At 42.4% G+C, this 20,138-nt stretch overlaps 1 protein-coding gene across 4 annotated transcripts in view; it reads left to right on the top strand.

Moving 5' to 3' along the window:
* The first annotated feature begins 1,240 nt into the window (after window positions 1-1,240).
* Window positions 1,241-20,138, top strand: part of ptpn13 (protein tyrosine phosphatase non-receptor type 13) — a 268,306-nt gene continuing 249,408 nt past the window's right edge. For all 4 annotated transcript variants that reach the window (XM_080191002.1, XM_080190993.1, XM_080190985.1 and 1 more), the window contains exon 1: window positions 1,241-1,549. The gene's annotated coding sequence lies outside the window, so the exon portion shown is untranslated. The remainder of the gene's footprint in view (window positions 1,550-20,138) is intronic.

Here is a 20,138-nt window from a genome sequence, read left to right as displayed (position 1 = left end):
GATGTGGAGGCTTTGGAGAGGGTGCAGAGGAGGTTTACCAGGATGTTGCCTGGTGTGGAGGGGAGGTCCTATGAGGACAGACGTAGGGATTTGGGGTTGTTTTCGTTAGAAAGAAGGCAGCTAAGAGGGGACCTTATTGAAACATATAAGATGATTAGAGGTTTAGATAGGGGGGACAGTGATAGCCTTTTTCCTCGGATGGAGAAAGCTAGCACGAGGGGGCATAGCTTTAAATTAAGGGGTGGTAGTTATAGGATGGATGTCAGGGGTAGGTTCTTTACCCAGAGGGTGGTGAGGGATTGGAATGCCCTGCCTGCTGCAGTTGTAAATGCACCTAGTTTGGGGGCATTTAAGAGATCCGTGGATAGGTTTATGGATGGAAAGGGTTTGGTTTAGGTTAGAGGGTCATTGCTTTTTTACTGGTCGGCGCAACATCGTGGGCCGAAGGGCCTGTTCTGCGCTGTAATGTTCTATGTTCATATTAAGTTGATCTTTCTCTACATTCCAGCTATGACTCAACAGTACACACTGCACTCTCCCCTTTCCGTCCCTATGTATGGTATGGTTTGTCTATATAACATGTACGGAAACAATACTTTTCACTGTATACTCATACATGTGACAATAATAAATCAAATCATATGTACTACTTTAGGAGAGGCTAGGATCCAAGGGCACAGCCTCAGAGAAAAGGAATGACCCTTCAGAACAAAGATGAGGAGGAATTTCTTCAGCCAGATGGTAGTGAATCTGTGGATTGTATTGCCACAGAAGGCTGTAGAGGCCAGATCACTGTGTATTTAAGACCGAAATAGATAAGTTCTTGATTGGTAAGGGGATCAAAAGGTGAGAGAATGGGGTTGAGAAACATAACAGCTGTGATTTAATGGCAGAGCAGATTCAATGGGTCAAATGGCCTAATTCTGCTCCTATATCTTATAGTCTTAATTAGAGTTTGGGGAAGTGTGGATTGTCAAAAACAATGAAGTCTTGTCATGCTGGCAAGCGCTAATTTGTTTTTAAAATGTGACCTATCACGGCGAAAAGACAAAACGAAAACTACTTGTGCCATTTACTTGTCGGAACACGTCTTTCTTCAAGATTGACAGAGGTAGGGCTAGCACCTGCCGTGGAACCTGCCCAGTTGACTCACTGGAAGCTGAGTGGAGGCAGAAGAGCAGGACTGCATCTCCCAGGCTGCAGCAAGCAAGCAGCGATGCGCAGGCGCGAGTAGCCTGGATTGGATACACAGTCGGATACAATCAACAGGCTGCAGGCACGGATACATTGTAGCCGTGCAACAAAATACCTCCCGCACAACAGACATGTCCTAGTTGCTCTAAGAGTTGTTGGGATCCCTGCATTGAACAACAACAACAACAACAACAAAAAGCAACCCTTGATTAAGCCCTTGTTGTGAAATGTTCCTCTCGTCCCAGCCGAGTCATTGCGGAGATGCGGTTGTTGCTGCCCTAAGGAGCAGCGCTCCAGTACGCGCCTTGACTGCAGTGCCGCGAGAGCTCCGTCTTCCCTCTCCCTACCATCGCCGGTAAGTCGGACCAATTTAAATAGACCCCTCCAGGGCTGAAGGAGTCTACACTGGGGAGGAGGTGAAATTCAGTCGAGTAGCTAAGCGAGCACACACGGTAAGGAGACATAGTGTCAGTGCGAGCGATAGAAGAACTTGTCTTGGTGAATTGTAACTGGGGGTTAGGGAATAGTGTCTGTGAGAGAAAACAGCAAGGGAGGAAATGGGTTAAATCAGTTTGAAAACATAGTAGCTAGGATCTTTTAATGTGCAGTTTGGTGATGGTCGTCCTCGCATTCAATATGGAATCGCCGTTTTTTGTTCCCATACATTATTCTGAAGTTGTTTACTTGTTTTTGCTACCGAATTCGAGTTTTGGTAACACTTCATTGGACTGAAAAAAGTCTAGTTAACGGGCTGGTCTGAATGCTTTCTGGAATGATGAAGAGATTTATTTTTTAACAGGTGAGAACTTCAGATCACTTTTATATTGTGATTTCGCTGAAGCAGTTACTTTTGTCCTCACTACCTCAGCCATTGTGTTAATTTAATCGATTTGTTTTCTAGAAAAATTAAACTGGGGTTAATACGAGCTCCTACACACTCCTTAGAAAACGTGGGTCGTAGAAATCATCCACGGTAACATTTAGAATCGAAAGGGATTAGTGTGTTTCAAATGCTCCATTGCTCTCCTTTGTGAGATTTCATGTGTGTTTATGGGGGGTGGGAGAATTGATGAGAAGAAGATTGTATAAATTTTATAAATACCTGTTCGTACAATGCTGTCTTGATCGCGAGTTGTGATTTCAAATCTGGCAGTCAGTAAAACAATGGATCTGGTCTTTTAAGGTTGCAACCCGGGTGGGTAGGCATGACATATTCTGTGAACCACTATCCCCATAGCAACCCGCAATGAAGGAGCTGCCGAACGAGAGGCCTAGTGATGAGTCTTCACATGCCAGATTTTTTTTTAGAAAACAGTGATTTACATAGTTTCTCGAAGAGTGCCAGTCAGTTTGCCACAGAACACAGCATTCGTTTATTGCAAGTACTGAATAATTACTTTATATAGCTACATCGAATTAACTCAGATGATTGAACTTCAGCGATTAGGTCGTTATCTCACCGTTTCTTTTCGTTCAAATTGATCCTTTTTTAGCCTAATAGTAGATGCAAATGAAGATCTAATGTTTACCCTATAATAAGCAAACCTATCATTTTAAATTTTATCTGGGTTAAAATGTTTTTCTTTCATAGATGCAGTGATGTGTGACATTTCAATTTTGCTGTACACTTTTAAAATTCTTCTGATTTGCTGATAATTGTAATCTGTTTTATCAATTGAACAAAGAAAATTACAGCATAGGAACAGGCCCTTTGGCCCTCCAAGCCTGCACTGACTGTGTTGCCTGAATTAATTAAAACACCCGACCCTTCCAGGGACCATATCCCTCTATTCCCATCCTATTCATGTATTTGTCAGGACACTAAGAATCACTATTGTATCTGCTTCCACTACCTTCCCTGGCAGTGGATTCCAGGCACCCACCACTCTCTGGGGAAAAAAAACCTGCCTCGTACATCTCCTTTAAACCTTGTCCCTCGCACCTTAAACCTGTGCCCCTTAGTAATTGACTCTTTCAACCTGGGAAAAAGCTTCTGACTATCCACTCTTCCCATGACCCTCATAATCTTGTAGTCTTCTATCAAGATTGCCCCTCAACCTCTGTCATTCCAGTGAGAACAAATCAAAATTTTCCAATCTCTCCTCATAGCTAATGCCCTCCATACCAGGCAACATCCTGGTAAATCTTTTCTGTACCCATTCCAAAGCCTCCACATCCTTCTATAATGTGGCGACCAGAATATATTCCAACTGCGGCCTAACTAAGGTTCTATAAAGATGCAACATGACTTGCCAGTTTTAAAACTGTGTCCTGGCTGATGAAGGCAAGTATGCCATATGCCTTCTTGACTACCTTCTCCACCTGCATTGCCACTTTGAGTGACCTGTGTACTTGTGCACCCAGATCCCTTTGGCCATCAATGCTCCTAAGGGTTCTGCCATTTGATGTATATTCCACATCTTTATTAAATCTTCCAAAATGCATTACTTCACATTTGTCTGGATTAAACTTCATCTTCCATCTCTCTGCCCAAGTCTCCAATCAATTCACATCCTGTGATGGTCCTTATCACTATTCGCAAATCCACCAAGCTTTGTGTTGTCTGCAAACTTATTAATCAAACCAGTTACATTTTCCTCCAAATCATATATATGTGTAGAACTGCAAAGGTCCCAGCGCTGTTCCCTGAGGAACGCCACTTGTCACAGCTCTCCATTCAGAAATGCACCGTCTCACTGTTATCCTCTGTCTTCTATGACCGAGCCAGTTTTGTATCCACCTTGCCAGCTCACTTTTGATCCCATGTGATTTAACCTTCTGCACCAGGCTGCCATGAGGGACCCTGTCAAAGGCCTTGCTGAAGTCCATGTGGACAACATCCATGCCCTACCCTCATCAATCATCATCATCACTTCCTTGAAAAACTCGATCAAGTTAGTGGGATATGACCTGCCCTTCACAAAACCAAGTTGTCTCCCACTAGTACGTCCAGTTATTTCCAAATGAGAATTTCCAAGTGGGAATAAATCCTGTCTCGAAGAATCCTCTTCAGTAATTTCCCTACCATTAATGTAAGGCTCACCGGCCAGTAATTACCTGAATTATTCTTGCTACCCTTCTTAAACAAAAGAAACACTTGGCTACTCTCCAATCCTCTGAGATTTCCTCTCAAGGCCCCAGCAATTTTCTCCCTTGCCCCTCTCAGTATTCCGGAGTATACTTCATCAGGTCCTGGGGATGTCCAACATATCTTCCCAATATCCAGCCTTTGATGTAAGCTATCATTATAGAGGCAGCAATGAACTATTGCATTTGTCTTATACCCTATGCTGTCTATGAAATAGGATGATGTGGAGATGGCAGTATTGGACAGGGTGGACACAGTAAGAAGTCTCTCAACACCAGGTTAAAGTTCAACAGGTTTATTTGGAATCACCTGATGAAGGAGCAGTGTTCCAACAGCTCATGATTCTAAGTAAACTTATCGGACTTTAACCTGGTGCTGTGAGATTTCTTACTATGACATAGGATGGAATTTGGCCAGAGCTGTGGCAGGACAGCTGTTGTTTGACGATGACTTAAACTAATTTAGTTTAGAAGGAAAATTATCTCATAGATGGAACAGTATAATAAACTAGAAGTTGTGTTGTAAGTTAACTTTTTGAGCAGAATCACATCAAACTAGATAATGTGATCTGGATTTGCATTGTATCAGCATTTAACTTTGTCTGTCAAACATTGTTCAACTGTAAATCATAGTGGAAATTGTAATGCTGGTACAAGACGACAATAATTTATTTATTGTCTGGACTGTTAATATATTTTGAGAAAAATTAATCCCAGTGGCACTTGTTTAGCACTGTTTCACCATGTACTGTACAGCCACTAAAGATGGAAATGAAGTGTTTGTCATTTTACCAATAATTGAAATATGTTTACAGTATGAGAATGATTTACTGACAAGATCCAAGGTGAGAGATTTGATCTTGATGCTTGTTTGAATTTGTTTTTTCAAAACTTCCATGCATTTTCAAGTATTGAAGCGTAAGGCAATTGGCTTATAAAGGGATTTCAGAAATAGGCCAAGAATGGTTGCTACTGATCTTGGGAATGTGTGGGGCAGTTAGAGTTGAATAGCTAATGACCATTGGTTGGGAGATAGAAGTTGGGATGGTTGGACAAGTATGGAGAAATTTGTAAATGAAATTGTGGATGTTGATTGTAGTATTTTAGAAAGCTAATATAGTTGGTGAGGATGAAGGAGGTAATGTGATTTCATATGATTTCAGAATGATAGGGAGTGGGATAGCTTGATCTTGGGTTTGGACATAGCTCGGCACAACATTGAGGGCTGAAGGGCCTGTACTGTGCTATACTGTTCTATGTTCCTATGTTATATGTAACAGAATGCAACCAACTGGGTTTTAAAGGAGGTGGAATTTTGGTAGGTTGAAGCTTGTGAGATTAACAAAGAGGTGCTAGAGGAATGGAATCCCAAGGGATTGTACTGTTATTTGGCAAGCTACAGAGAAAGAAAATTTTTTTTTATGGACTCTGCGGCAAGGTAAGACACACATTCCACGTTGGAATCTATCCTCTACAACAGTCCCATGACTGGAGGTACTTAAGTATCGTTGAAAAAAATACATCTTGTTGAAACTTTTCATCTTGTGCTCATCAGTACAATCACCAATGTCAGGGAAAACAACAACTTTATGCTGGTTGAAAAGAGTGTACTGATTTCTTGGCAAGTGGACTCTGGTAGAGGCATTGTCACAGAGAATGCAATAGTTAATGGTGACTGGTTAACTGCCAAGCATTCTTTGAAAATTTAAACCAGATACCTTGACTTTGACAGGTCATGGCATTGCCCTGAGAAATGAACCAGCAAATGGCTATCACTTTTATTTTGTTTAACTTAGGGCAGCACAGTAGCAGTGGTTAGCACTGCTGCTTCACAGCTCCAGGGCCCTGGGTTCAATTCCCGGCTCAGGTCACTGTCTGTTTGGAGTTTGCACATTCTCCTCGTGTCTGTGTGGGTTTCCTCTGGGTGCTCTGGTTTCCTCCCACAGTCCAAAGATGTGCGGGTTAGGTTGATTGGCCATGCTAAAATTGCCCCTTAGTGTCCTGGGATGTGTAGGTTAGAGGGATTAATGGGTAAAATATGTAGGGATATGGGGGTAGGGCCTGGGTAGGATTGTGGTCGGTGCAGACTCGATGGGCTGAAGGCCTCTCTTCTGCACTGTAGGGTTCTATGATTCTATGATGAAACAGGCACAATGTGTGTGTATATGTTCTTTCCGTCTGCAAAAGAACATGACCCGGTGTACTAATATATGTACCTTCCAGTACGTGCAAATGTGTGACACTGCAAGCCTGATTGCCAACCAATTAAAATTGTCAATGTAATCTTTTGCATGGAGAGTTATTTAGCAAATGCTGTGCAAGTGCAGCATCGCACTTAATTGGTGGACACTATTTTGAGTTTTAAAAACATGGACTGGCTGACTAAAGTCTGTACCTTGCCCACTTCAAAGAGTGGAAAGGACATGCTGTTTGATATGATCTACCAGTCTTTGGGGCATACATACCTAGCATATAAATACTAATCAAAGTCTACTTGCCAACCTATTAGCATTCCCTTCTAGTAGAGTATGAAGTTGCTGTTTCCCCTGATCTCGGTAACACCAAAAACCATATGCCACATTATTCATTTGTGTGATAGGCAGAATGTATTTTTGCCTTGATGGCAGCATCCTGTTAGTGACGAATACCACTCACTTTGCTACTGCATTATAGTAGTGTGAAACAGCTAGCTTCGCCTGTTACTCAAATATTTGAGAGACCTTGCCGTTTCAGGGTAGTCTGAGGTAGAATGGGCACTTTACAGGATTGAAATTGACCCCCTTAGGCCAATTCATGAGTTTGTGACATATACAGTGTGGTATGATCTGAGTAACTATTATGCTAATAACCAATTTAAGATTGTCAGTTGGGCTCAGTGTTACACACTTGTGTGTGCTGGAAGCTACGTTTATTAATACAGAGTCCTATCCTTTGCAGACAAAACATGTGCATGCATTACACCTGTAATAAAATAACCAATAGCCATTTGCCGGTTCATTGCTTGGTCCAGACATTGCCCTAATCAGAGCCAAGTTACCAAAAGGTCCTTAAGCTGAACATTCATCTTTAGACAATAAACATTGCATTCCTTATCTGTTTATACTGTTAGGGAAGCAGAATGTGGACTGAAGCAGCTAATCTCACATTTCTTCTATTTTTGGAGATGTTTTCCCTATTCCCATCTGGGATTGTCCCTCAAATATGTGGGGGTGGGGTGGGGTGGTGGGGGGGGGGGGGGGGGGGAGAGGAGGAGGAGGGGAGAAAGTGGAGTGATGTGGACTGTTGGAGTTTGTACTTCGACACTCCAGCATAGATTCTCTGGACATGTCTATGCTTTTAGCAGCCACCAGGGTCACTTTCTGTGAGATGCCATTTAAAAAAATATATTGCATGTGCATCTTAGCGTGAATTAGTTTGATAGTCAGCAATATATCAAAGCATTACCCTGTTGACAGTTTGGAATATTTCCCAGTGCCAGGTAAAATGTGGAATGGTATGTAATTATGCACTTGATATTCCCTATTGTGAAGATTCATTAGTGAGGAAAGCTAAATGTAATAAGTGATGCATAAAAGCTGAAGATATCTGAACTTCTGTTTTCACTCTTCTCAAAAATAATTGCCATTTTGGATACAAGCTGATTTTACTCTTTTGAACCGCTGTGTGCTTATGTTACCCGACAGCTTCCACCATGTTTGTTTCTTTTTAAGGTTCATGGCCTGGTTCCATTATTCAATTCTGCTAAGAGACACAGGAAAAAATAGTTATAATATTGTTAATGGCATTTTAATGGTTTTTTGTAGGTATTCCATCTCTTAGAAGAAATGGGTTGAGCATCTTTGTCGCATACAGTACTGTATCCACTGAACTTTGATCAAAGTTTTATACAGTTTAAATCAGTGCTTTCATTTTAATAATGACCTAAACTGAAGACAATCTTGAGGTTTAAGTTGAGAGGTGCTTTGAGTTTATGGTGTGCCAGAAGGAATTATTTCAAATGCTTAATGCACGTGCTACCTTTTGATTTCCAATTGCATGTGATTTGTGCAGGCATTGAGACAGGTTTGGTCAAAATCTCATCTGCAGCTTGAGACTGTGACAGAGAGGATTTCTACTTATTAATGGTGGGTTCAGGATATTATAAGTGTCATATTACATAAAGTACACTGTAATGAAAAGTGTGAAAGAAACGTAATCATTTCCAAGCTTTTTCTGGCCTGAAGCTAGGAGTTCTTAAGTACTTGTCTCTAGGATTTGCCTCCTTTCAGCAATTAAACTTTGTAGCCTCAAATATATAAACTCTGTAAAATAGATCCCATCTTAACAGCAGAATATCAGCACACTAATGTCATAGTACATTGCAACTCTGACTTCACCATGAATAAGAGTAGAGCAGTCACTATTTACTGCTGTCATAACAGGTTGTACTTCCATAATACCTTTTTAATACAGTGAAACACTGCAACGAGGAGGTAGCAAATTGAAGAGAGCAAGGTATTCAGGTGGCATTTGGATATGAGAAATTATGTTGTGATGCACAGTGCGTTAGAAAGAGTATTCCATAGTGCTGGGACATGATTGCCACTGATAGTAAAGCAGAAAAAGGGAGATGGTTGGTTAAGCTGTCGTTAAGATTGACCAGGTAAGTTAGGCAGTGACTCGGGTGTGATTGCATCTGGAATACTCTGCATGGCTTTAGTCTTTGCACTTAAAAAAAAAAGCTACTTGCCTCGGAACCAGTGAGTGTTCACTAGATTGATTCCTGGGATAAGAGAGATGTCTAATGATAGGCTGCGTAGCTGAGTAAACTCCTCTGGGAGTTTAGAAGAATGAGAGAGAACCTCGCTGAAATGTACAGGGTTTTGTGGGCCTTAATAGGTTGGATGTTGAAAGTCTGTTTCCTCTGGCTGGATAGTCTGGAACTAGGGAGCGTAGCCTCAGGATAAAGAATCAATCATTTAAGACTGGGAAGAGTAATTTCTTCACTTAAATGGTTGTGAATCTTTACAATTTGCAGCGGGTGATCGAGGCTGAGATAGAGTTTTGGCTCCACGGATTCTATGGGATCAGGTGGAAAATTGGAATTGAAGTCCAAGATTGGTTGTGATCTTATTGAATAGTGAAGCAGGCTTGGGAGGCTATATGGCCTTTTCCTGTTCCTATTATTATGTTTGTGAGGTATGTGGTTTTAATACTGAATCAAATATGAAGTTTGAAGCTCAGTTGAGACATCAGCAGCAAAGGTTCCATATTATCAGGTTCTGCCTGAACAAAGAGCTGGAAGTAGTTTCAGATTTGAGGACTAAAATGCAAAGCAATGTGTTTGTTTGCCTCATGATAATTGTGTTGGAAAGCAGCACAGAGGTCAGAAAGTTAAATCCCATTCTAACAAATTGCCAAATTGAATTCCGTAAGTCTGATAATTTTGGAGGCTAATATCAGAAAATTACAATGAATTTGGTTGTACTATTATAAAAGCTGAGCTAGTTCACTAATGTTGTTCAGCGCAAGGATCTCAACGTTTTTTTAAATAGGTGCCCAGCAGTTGAGGAGAAAATTGAGACAGTTAGGAAGTGTTAAAAAAAGGGTTAGACGTGATTTGAAAAAATAGATTTTGAAATGTTTTCAAATCTGGAATGGTGGTAGCAAGATGGAGGAATTTGGGCATGAAGTTCTAGAGAGAAGCAGCATAGTGACTGAATGAAACAGAAGTGGAAGCTTATGTTTTAAAGTAATTTAGAGTGCATGCAACATCCATTAGTTAATTTGGAAGGTTCAGCAAAATTTGGTAGAGTCATAAAGCTCTTATATAAGCTGGACAGTTCTTACAAATGGTATTTCTGAAAAGGAACTTCCTCGACAAGAAACAGGAATGATCTTGGGTTAGAAGTTTGGTATAGGGAGGGTGACCATGCTGATCTAGTTGCAGAAAGTGTGTTGGCTATGTTGGGGTAGCTTAGAACGTTACCATGGCAGAGTGGGACCACAGCGGTAGGCCGAAATGTCGCAGTAGATGACAATGGAATTGTTGAATATCCCAGAGGAGATGAACCATTGAGACTCTGGTACTGTAGCTACAGGCACATAGAATATCGTCCTTTACTTTGAATTAATTTGTAACTTCGAAATACTTAAGTCCACTTGAAGCACTAAGCTAATTCTGAACATAGTAATAAAGAGGTGGCTGTGGATGATGATTGTGAAATGTTTGGGAATCTGTTGAGGGAGAGGAGGCTGGAGATGGGGTAGTATTTAGAGCAATACAGAGTGGACTTTTGAAGAGAAGAACTTGAGACATGGATGGCCTTGGAAGGAAAAGTTGTTAGTTACTGTAGATGAGTGATTCTGGTAAGAACTTGAGCTCCAATTCGGGGCTGGTTTTGAGTGGAGGAGACAGTTTAGCAGAAGGAGGCTGAGGCGCTTTGGACATTGAGAACTCCTTGAGGACTTCACACTAGAGTTTGAAAGTAGGAACAGATGGAATTGTCCTTGTTCTGCAAGGATGTGGAAATTAGACCTCCAGAATTTTGTTCACAGCAGGACTTTAGAAAATCTTTAATGTTGTGCCTAGGATCCTTTGTGGGCTTTCATCTATGGTTGCATACATCTGCTTTCATTTTCTTTCCAACATAGTAAGTAGGTTTAAAAAAAATGAAATTGAAAACCCTTTATGAGAAATGTTCAGGTCTAGCCACTGAGTAAATTTTATGGAAGGGAAGGAAAAATTGAATATGTTTTAACTCTTAAGTGATTCAATAACATCAAGATGTGAAGGGCAACTGAGTTTCTTCCTTGCCCCTGCCAAATGCATCCAATTTCTGATAGTTGAGGGATCTAGGGGCATAGTCTTTAAAACTAGAGTTAGGAATGAAGTTAGCAAATGCTTCACACAGAGGGTGTTAGAGAATATAATTAGTTTAATTTTATTTATTGAATTATTGAGCTTGATTTAGCAAATGGCAATTGATATTAGATCAGTTCATCTCAAAACTGAAATTGATAAAACTTTTGTTCACCAAAGGTATATGGGGCGCAAGAAAGGAGTTAGGCCACAGCCATGATCTTGTTGCATGGTGGGACAAGCTCACACAGCTTAATGGCCTATTCCTGTCCTGATTTTCCTCATTTTCTACTCAGTCAGTAGTCATCACCTAATTAATTCACTGGCATATTTAGAAAGGAAAGAAAATGGCTCATGATGTACCAAACAAGTCAGGATCCACCTAGATTGTATTCAAGATCTGTTCTGAGTCACCAGATTTTAGCTGGAAAGGTGATGAGGGTGCAGTATTTGGCCTGGACAAAGATGGGAACAAAGTAAACTATAGGCTGCATTTCTGTTTGTCATCTGATGACCCCTGCTTAAACATATGGCCATGGAACTGTTGGAGAAAGATAGCTGAGTTGTCCTTTTCAAAAGCAGTTTATGAAAGACACTATATAAATATGTTTTGTCACTTATGTACTCTTTCCTCCTATCTATTCCAGTTCTCCTATTGTGAAACCTCATTGCTCTTTATGTAATCTAAACGGGTGATAGTGGGGATCTGTGATTTCATTTGGGGTGGTGGATATTGTGGTAGATGCAAAGGGCACTGAGTACTCGCTGTTGAATTTTGTGATTTATAGAGTCAGAGGTTTATAGCATGGAAACAAGCCCTTCGGCCCAACTTGTTCACGTGGCTTTTTTTTTAAACCCCTAAGCTAGTCCCAATTGCCCGGATTTGGCCCATATCTGTTTATATCCATCTTATCCATGTAACTATCTAAATGCTTTTTAAAAGACAAATATTGTATCTGCCTCTACTGCTAGCTCTGGCAGCATAAGAACATAAGAAATAGGAGCAGGAGTAGGCCATCTAGCCCTTCGAGCCTGCCCCGCCATTCAATAAGATCATGGCTGATCTGTCGTGGCTCAGTTCCACTTTCCCGCCCTCTCCCCATAACCCTTAATCCCCTCTCTTATCAAGAACCCATCAACCCACTTCTTAAAAATATTTAGCGAGGCAGCCTCCACCACTTCAACGGGCAGAGAATTCCAGAGATTCACCACCCTTTGAGTGAAGAAGTTCCTCCTCAACTCCGTTCTAAACCGCCTCCCCTTTATCTTGAGGCTGTGCCCCCTAGTCCTACTGTCTTTTTTGAGCGGGAAGAGTCTCTCCACCTCTATCCTATCCATCCCATTCATCATCTTATACGTCTCAATGAGATCTCCCCTCATTCTTCTAAACTCTAACGAGTACAAGCCTAGTTTATTCAGCCTCTCCTCATAGCTCAATCCCCTCAACTCCGGTATCAGCCGAGTAAACCTCCTCTGCACTCCCTCCAGGGCCAAAATATCCTTGCGCAGGTGCGGCGCCCAAAACTGCACACAGTACTCCAGCTGCGGCCTCACCAATGCCCTATACAGCTGCAGCAAGACCTCCCTACTTTTATATTCAATCCCCCTCGCTATGAAGGCCAGCATCCCATTCGCCTTCCTGACCACCTGCTGCACCTGCAAGCTGGGTTTTTGCGATTCATGCGCAAGGACCCCGAGGTCCCTCTGCACCGTCGCCTGCTGCAGTTTTTCGCCACGTAAGTAATAGTCCTTCCTACCATTCTTCCTACCAAAGTGGACCACCTCACACTTGCCAACATTAAATTCCATTTGCCATTTCCTGGCCCATTTGCCCAGCCTATCTAGATCCTTCTGCAGACTCTCCACACCCTCCGCACAATTTGCCTTTCCCCCAATCTTGGTGTCATCAGCAAATTTCGACACCCTGCACTCGGTTCCCTCCTCCAGATCATCTATATAAATGGTAAATAGCTGAGGCCCCAGCACCGACCCCTGGGGCACCCCACCAGTCACCAACCGCCAATCCGAATAGCACCCATTGACCCCCACTCTCTGCCTCCTATTTGACAACCAATCCTCTATCCACGCTAACACCCTACCCCCAACTCCATGTCCCCTGACCTTCTGCAGTAACCTCTTGTGAGGTACCTTGTCAAACGCCTTCTGAAAATCCAGCTTGTTCCAGACACTCACCACCCTCTGGAAAAAAATGTCCCTCTGGACACTCTTGTATCTCTCCCCTCTCACCTTAAACCTATGCCTTCTAGTTTTAGAGTCCCCTACCATTGGGAAAAGATATTGGCTATCTAGTGATCAATGCCCCTCATGATTTCATATTTTAAGATCACCCCGCCACTTCCTATGCTCCAGAGAAAAATGTTCCAGTCTATCCAACCTTTTCTTATAACTTGGGAAGAGTGATCATTGTATGGTGGAGTTTCTGATGCAGATGGAGGAGGAGAAAGTGGGTTCCCGGACATGCGTCCTTTGTTTGAACAGAGGGGAGCACAGTAGGATGAGAGGAATTGGCGAATGTTGATCGGGGGAGCGCGTTGGAAGGTAGGTCTGCTGAGGAACAGTGGAGGATCTTCAAGGAGATCTTTCTTGGTGCTCAGCAGAAATTTATTCCGATGGTTAAAAAGGATCGGAGGAGGAGAGATAATCAGCCGTGGATAACGAAGGAGGTAAAGGAAAGTGTTAAATTAAAAGCGGATGCGTTTAGAGTAGCTAAGAGTAGTGGGCGAGAAGAGGATTGGGAGAGGTTTAAATATCAACAAAGAATGACAAAGAAGTTGATAAAGAAGAGTAGGATAAACTATGAAGCTGGGCTAGCGCTTAATATAAAAAAGGATAGCAAGAGTTTTTATAAATATATAAAAAGGAAGAGGCTGGCTAGGGTGAACATTGGACCCTTAGAGGATGAGAGGGGGGGACTTAGTGGTAGGGGATGGGGAAATGGCTGAGGCCTTGAATAACTTTTTGTTTTGGTCTTCACGGAGGAGGATATGAATAATTTGCCGGGTGTTAGTGATGGAAAGATGGTAGGAGTGGAGGGTCTGAATGACATTATTGTTACTAGAGAGGCGGTGCTCGACAGACTGGAGGAACTGATTGTGGACAAGTCCCCAGGGCCGGATGGAATGCATCCAAGGGTTCTGAAAGAAATGGCGGAGATGATAGTGGATGCCTTGGTGATTATTTTCCAAACGTCGCTGGATTCCGGGGAAGTGCCGGAAGATTGAAAAACGGCTAATGTTATGCCGTTGTTTAAGAAAGGTGGCAGACAAAAGGCAGGGAATTATAGGCCGGTTAGTTTAACGTCTGTTGCAGGTAAAATGTTAGAATCTGTGATCAAGGAGAAAATAGTGAGGCATCTTGAGAATTGTTTGATAGAGCAGATGCAGCACGGTTTCGTTAAAGGGAAGTCACGTCTGACGAATTTATTGGAGTTCTATGAGGATGTGTCTAGGGCGGTGGATAGAGGAGAGCCGGTGGATGTGGTGTTTCTTGATTTTCAGAAGGCGTTTGACAAGGTGCCTCACAAGAGGTTATTACAGAAGGTCAGGGGGCATGGAGTTGGGGGTAGGGTGTTAGCGTGGATAGAGGATTGGCTGTCAAATAGGAGGCAGAGAGTGGGGGTCAGTGGGTGCTATTCGGATTGGCGGTTGGTGACTAGTGGAGTGCCCCAGGGATCAGTGCTGGGGCCTCAGCTATTTACCATTTATATAGATGATCTGGAGGAGGGAACCGAGTGTATGGTGTTGAAATTTGCTGATGACACCAAGATTGGTGGAAAGGCGAATTATGCGGAGGGTGTGGAGAGTCTGCAGAAGGATCTAGATAGGCTGGGCAAATGGGCCAGGAACTGGCAAATGGAATTTAATGTTGGCAAATGTGAGATTGTCCACTTTGGTAGGAAGGACTATTACATGGCGAAAAACTGCAGCATGCAACGGTGCAGAGGGACCTCGGGGTCCTTGTGCATGAGTCACAAAAACCCAGCCTACAGGTGCAGCAGGTGGTCAGGAAGGCGAATGGGATGCTGGCCTTCATAGTGAGCGGGATTGAATATAAAAGTAGGGAGGTCTTGCTGCAGCTGTATAGGGCACTGGTGAGGCCGCAGCTGGAGTACTGTGTGCAGTTTTGGTCGCCGCACTTACGCAAGGATATTTTGGCCTTGGAGGGAGTGCAGAGGAGGTTTACTAAGCTGATTCCGGAGTTGAGGGGATTGAGCTATGAGGAGAGGCTGAATAAACTAGGCTTGTACTCGTTAGAGTTTAGAAGAATGAGGGGAGATCTCATTGAGACATATAAGGTGATGAATGGGATGGATAGGATAGAGGTGGAGAGGCTCTTCCCGCTCAGAAAGGACAGTAGGACTAGAGGGCACAGCCTCAAGATAAGAGGGGGGTGGTTTAGAACGGAGTTGAGGAGGAACTTCTTCACTCAAAGGGTGGTGAATCTCTGGAATTCTCTGCCCGTTGAAGTGGTGGAGGCTGCCTCCCTAAATATTTTTAAGACGCGGGTTGATAGGTTTTTGATAGGCAAGGGGATTAAGGGTTATGGGGAGAGGGCGGGAAAGTGGAACTGAGACATGACAGATCAGCCATGATCTTACTGAATGGCGGGGCAGGCTCGAGGGGCTAGATGGCCTACTCCTGCTCCTGTTTTTTATGTTCTTATGTTCTTAAACCATCAAGCCCTGGTAGCATCCTAGTAAATTTTTTCTGCACTCCTAGTTTAATAATATCCTTTCTATAATAGGATGACCAGAACTGTTCACAGTATTCAAAGTGTGGTCTTAACAATGTCTTGTACAACTTCAACAAGGCATCCCAACTCCTGTTTTCAGTGTTCTGTCCAATGAAACCAAGCATGCTGAATGCCTTCTTCACCACTCTGTCCACCTGTGACTCCTCTCCCCAGTGCTCTATTGTTAACTGAGTAAATCCTGCCCTAGTTCAATCTATCAAAATACATCACCTCACATTTGTTTAAATTAAATCCATCTGCCATTCGTCAGCCCACTGGCTCAGTTGATCCAGATTCTGTTGCAAACCTAGATAACCTTCTTCACTGTCCACTATGCCACCAATCTTGGTGTCATATGCAAACTTAATAACCACTTCTCCTATATTCTCATCCAAATCATTAATATAAATGACAAATAACAGTGGACCCAGTACTGACACTTGAGGCACACTGCAGGTCACAGGCGTCCAGTTTGAAAAACAACCCTCTACAACCACTTTTTGGCTTCTATCATCAAGCCATTTAGCTATCTCACCCTGGATCTCTTGAGCTTTAACCTTATGCAACAACTTACCGTGCGGTGCCTTGCTAAAGTCCATGTAGACAACATCAACTGCACTGCCCTCGTTACCTTCTTGATTATCCCTACAGAAAACTCAATCCAATTTGTGAGACATGATACTCTACTCACAAAGCCATGTTGACTGTCCCTAATCAGTTCTTGCATCTCTAAATGCCTGTAGATTCTATTTCTCAAAATACCTTCTAACAACCTACCCACTACAGATGTGAGGCTTATCAGCCTGTAGTTCCCAGGTTTTTTCCTGCAGCCCTTTTTAAACAAAGGCACAACATTTGCCACCCTCCAATCTTCAGGCACCTCATCTGTGACTATCAATGATTCAAATATCTCTGCTGGGGGATGCGCAATTTCCTCCCTGGCCTCCCACAGTGTCCTGGGATACACTTCATCAGGTCCCACAGCTTTATCTACTTTGATGTGCTTTAAGGCTTCCAGCTTCTCCTCCTCTGTATATGTATTCTCCTTAAGGCATCACCATTTATTTCCCCAAGTTCCCAAACATCTATGCTTTTCTCAACAGTAAACACTGATGAGAAATTTTCATTTAGGATCTCATCCATCTCTTGGGGATCCGCACATAGATGGCCTTGTTGATCCTTAAGAGGCCCTACTCTCTCCCTAGTTACTCTTTTGCCCTTTATGTATTTGTAGAAGCTCTTTGGATTCTCCTTTGCCTTATCTGCCAAAAAAAACCTCATGTCTCCTTTTTGCCCACCTGATTTCTCTCTCAACTCGACTCCTACACCCCCTATACTCTTCAAGGGATTCACTTGATCGCAGCTGCCTATGCATGTCATGTGCCTCCTTTTACTTCTTGACCAGGGCCTCAATATCCTGAGCTATCCAGGGTTCCCAACTCTACTTCCCTCCTTGCCCTTCACTCTAAGAGGAATGTGCTTACACTGAATCCTTGGTTAACACACTTTTTTAAAAGCCTCCCACTCACCAGATATCCCTTTTCCTTCCCACAAGGCTCCCCTAATGAACTGTTGGAAGTTCCTGCCTGATACCATCAAAATTGGCCTTTCCCCAATTCAGAATTTTAACTTTTGGGCCAAACCAACATTCTCCATAGTTATCTTAAAACTAATAGAATTATGGTCACTAGTCTCAAAGTAATCCCTCACTAACACTTCTATCACCTGCCCTTCCTTATTTCCCAAGAGAAGGTCAAGTTTTGCCCCCTTTCTAGTCAAGCCATCCACATACTGAATGAGAAATTCCTCCTAAATGCACTCAACAAATTTCTCTCCATCCAAGCTTCTAATACTATGGCTGTCCCAGTCAATGTTGGGAAAGTTAAAATTCCCTACTACCACCCTATTTTTCTTGGAGCTATTTGTAATCTCGTCGCATATTTGCTCCTCAATTTCCTGCTGACTATTTAGAGGCCTATAGTACAACCCTATCAAAGTGATTTCCCCCTTCTTATTTGTCAGTTCTACCCATATAGACACAGTGGCTGAAACCTTGGATATATTCCCCCTCAGTACTGCCATGAAGTTTTCCTTAATCAAAAGTGTAACTCCCCCTCCTCTCTTCTATCTTTCCTATACTATCTGTACCCTGGAACATTGAGCTGCCAGTCCTGTGCGTCCTTTAGCCATGTTTCAGTAATTGCTATAATATCCCTGTCCCATTTAGCCATCCATGCCTTGATTTCATCTGCCTTGCCCGCCAGGCCTCTTGCATTGAAATAAATGCAGTTTAATCTGGACGTTCCTTGCTTTTTGTCCTGTTTTTGCCTAATCTGCCTAGTACGAGGATTACTGACATTGTCTTTACTATTTAATGTATTAACTTAACTTCTGTGCTGTCTTCAACTTTCTCTTCTGTCTCCCTACTGTTTTGGGTCCCAACCCCCGCCAAACTAATTTAAATCCCTCCGAGTGGCTCTAGCAAATCTCCCCATCAGGATATTAGTCCCCCTCTAGTTCCGGTACAAGTTGTCCCTCTTGAACAGATCAGCACTTTCCCAGAAGAGATCCCAATGATCCAAAAATCTAAATCCCTGCCCCCAGCTCTCAAGCCATGCAGTCATCTGCCTAATCTTCCTATTCGTACTCTTACTAGCATGTGGCACCGGTAGTAATCCAGAAATTACTACTTTTGAAGTCCTGCACTTTAGCCTTCTGCGTAACTCTCTATATTCACGCTTCAGGACCTCATCTCTTTTCCTAACTATGTTGTTGGTACCAATATGTACAACGACCTCTGGCTGCTCACCCTCCCCTTAAGAATGTCCTGCAACCGCTCAGACGTCCTTGACCCTGGCACCAGGGAGGCAACACACCATTCTAGAGTTTCGATCATGGCCACAGAAGCGCTTGTCTGTTTCTCTAACTATCGAGTCCCTTATCACTACTGCTCGCTTGCTCTTTGCTCAACCCTGCTGTATAGCAGAACCAGGTGTGGTGCCACAGACCTGGCTATTGCTGATATTTAATCTGATGTCCCTTTTAATATAACATTTGAAATACAGTAATATTTCATGACATATTCTGCTGGTGCAAAATATATTCTAGCTTTCAATAAATGATCCCCATCAGTGTTCTATCTACATACTTTTATTTGTTTGATCTATAAAAATGATCAGTGTATTAGAAAGACTGTTGCAAGATTCTCTGGAGGCCAGGTATCGCCAAAAACCTCAGCCAATATGAAGACTTATGAAGCCAGTGACCTCGTTAAAGATGTATCTTTATTTGACCAACGATCAAGCATTGGATAGTTCATTGCCTTGCTAAAAGAGAAGGAAGGCCTTGAGCATTCCAATACCATTCTGAGATTACAATGCTTCAGATAGATCAATTATACATTTCTCGAGTTTACTTCTTCCTGTCTTCCATTTGTTACGAATCACTCATTTTCAGTACAAATCAATCATTGTTAATACTGTCACATACTTGAGCCAATTGCATTCTATCCTCTGACATCGTGGGATTTCATTGGTCTGTAGAATCTGGATACTTCCTCTCCTATTGTGGATGTTTCTTCCTCTATTGCCTAGCAACCCCGAATGCTTGGCTACAAAGGTCAAGGTTAATGTTCTCATGTCTGAGAAGACATGCCTTATCTGGAGAGTGTGAACAGCCCTATTCATAATGAGGTCTGAAAACATTACTGCTAGTAACTTTCACTGATAAGAACTTGTGCATTCTGTGGTTTCACTGTTGTGAAGAATGTGGTTCATCTCAATATGACTTTTATCCCATTAGGCTTTGCGGTAACCTGCTTTTGGCTAAAATGTACAGATTGCTTTAAACATTTTAAAATACCAAAATTCATGTTTAAAAACAAAAATATTTATTCAAATTTCATACTTAGTTGAATCTGTCACTGTGTTCACATTGTTTTCGTGCAGACAGTTTCCATGTTAGACTGAGAGTCTGATCTGAGGTTGTTTCGCTTATTGCTAACATTTGGTTAGTGACATAAATCCCTGATTATTTGAAATTTCTCTAACCTACTTTGAATTTCTCCAACAAATGCAATGCGTTGAAACCACCAATTCACACCTTCAATATTGTAACTTGTTTTATGTCCCATTAATAACCATTGCATGTGAAATCATAGTACCTCAGTGGACTTTTCATGTGAATTCTATGCTATACATGTTAATATAAGAACATAAGAAATAGGAGCAGGAGTAAGCCATCTAGCCCTTCGGGCCTGCCCCGC

This window comes from Carcharhinus amblyrhynchos, chromosome 1 (assembly GCF_965287045.1).
Source record: "Carcharhinus amblyrhynchos chromosome 1, sCarAmb.v2.hapA, whole genome shotgun sequence".
Classification (NCBI taxonomy): Eukaryota; Metazoa; Chordata; class Chondrichthyes; order Carcharhiniformes; family Carcharhinidae; genus Carcharhinus; species Carcharhinus amblyrhynchos.
Note: the sequence above shows the minus strand (reverse complement) of the source record. Positions and strands in the feature narration are given on the sequence as shown.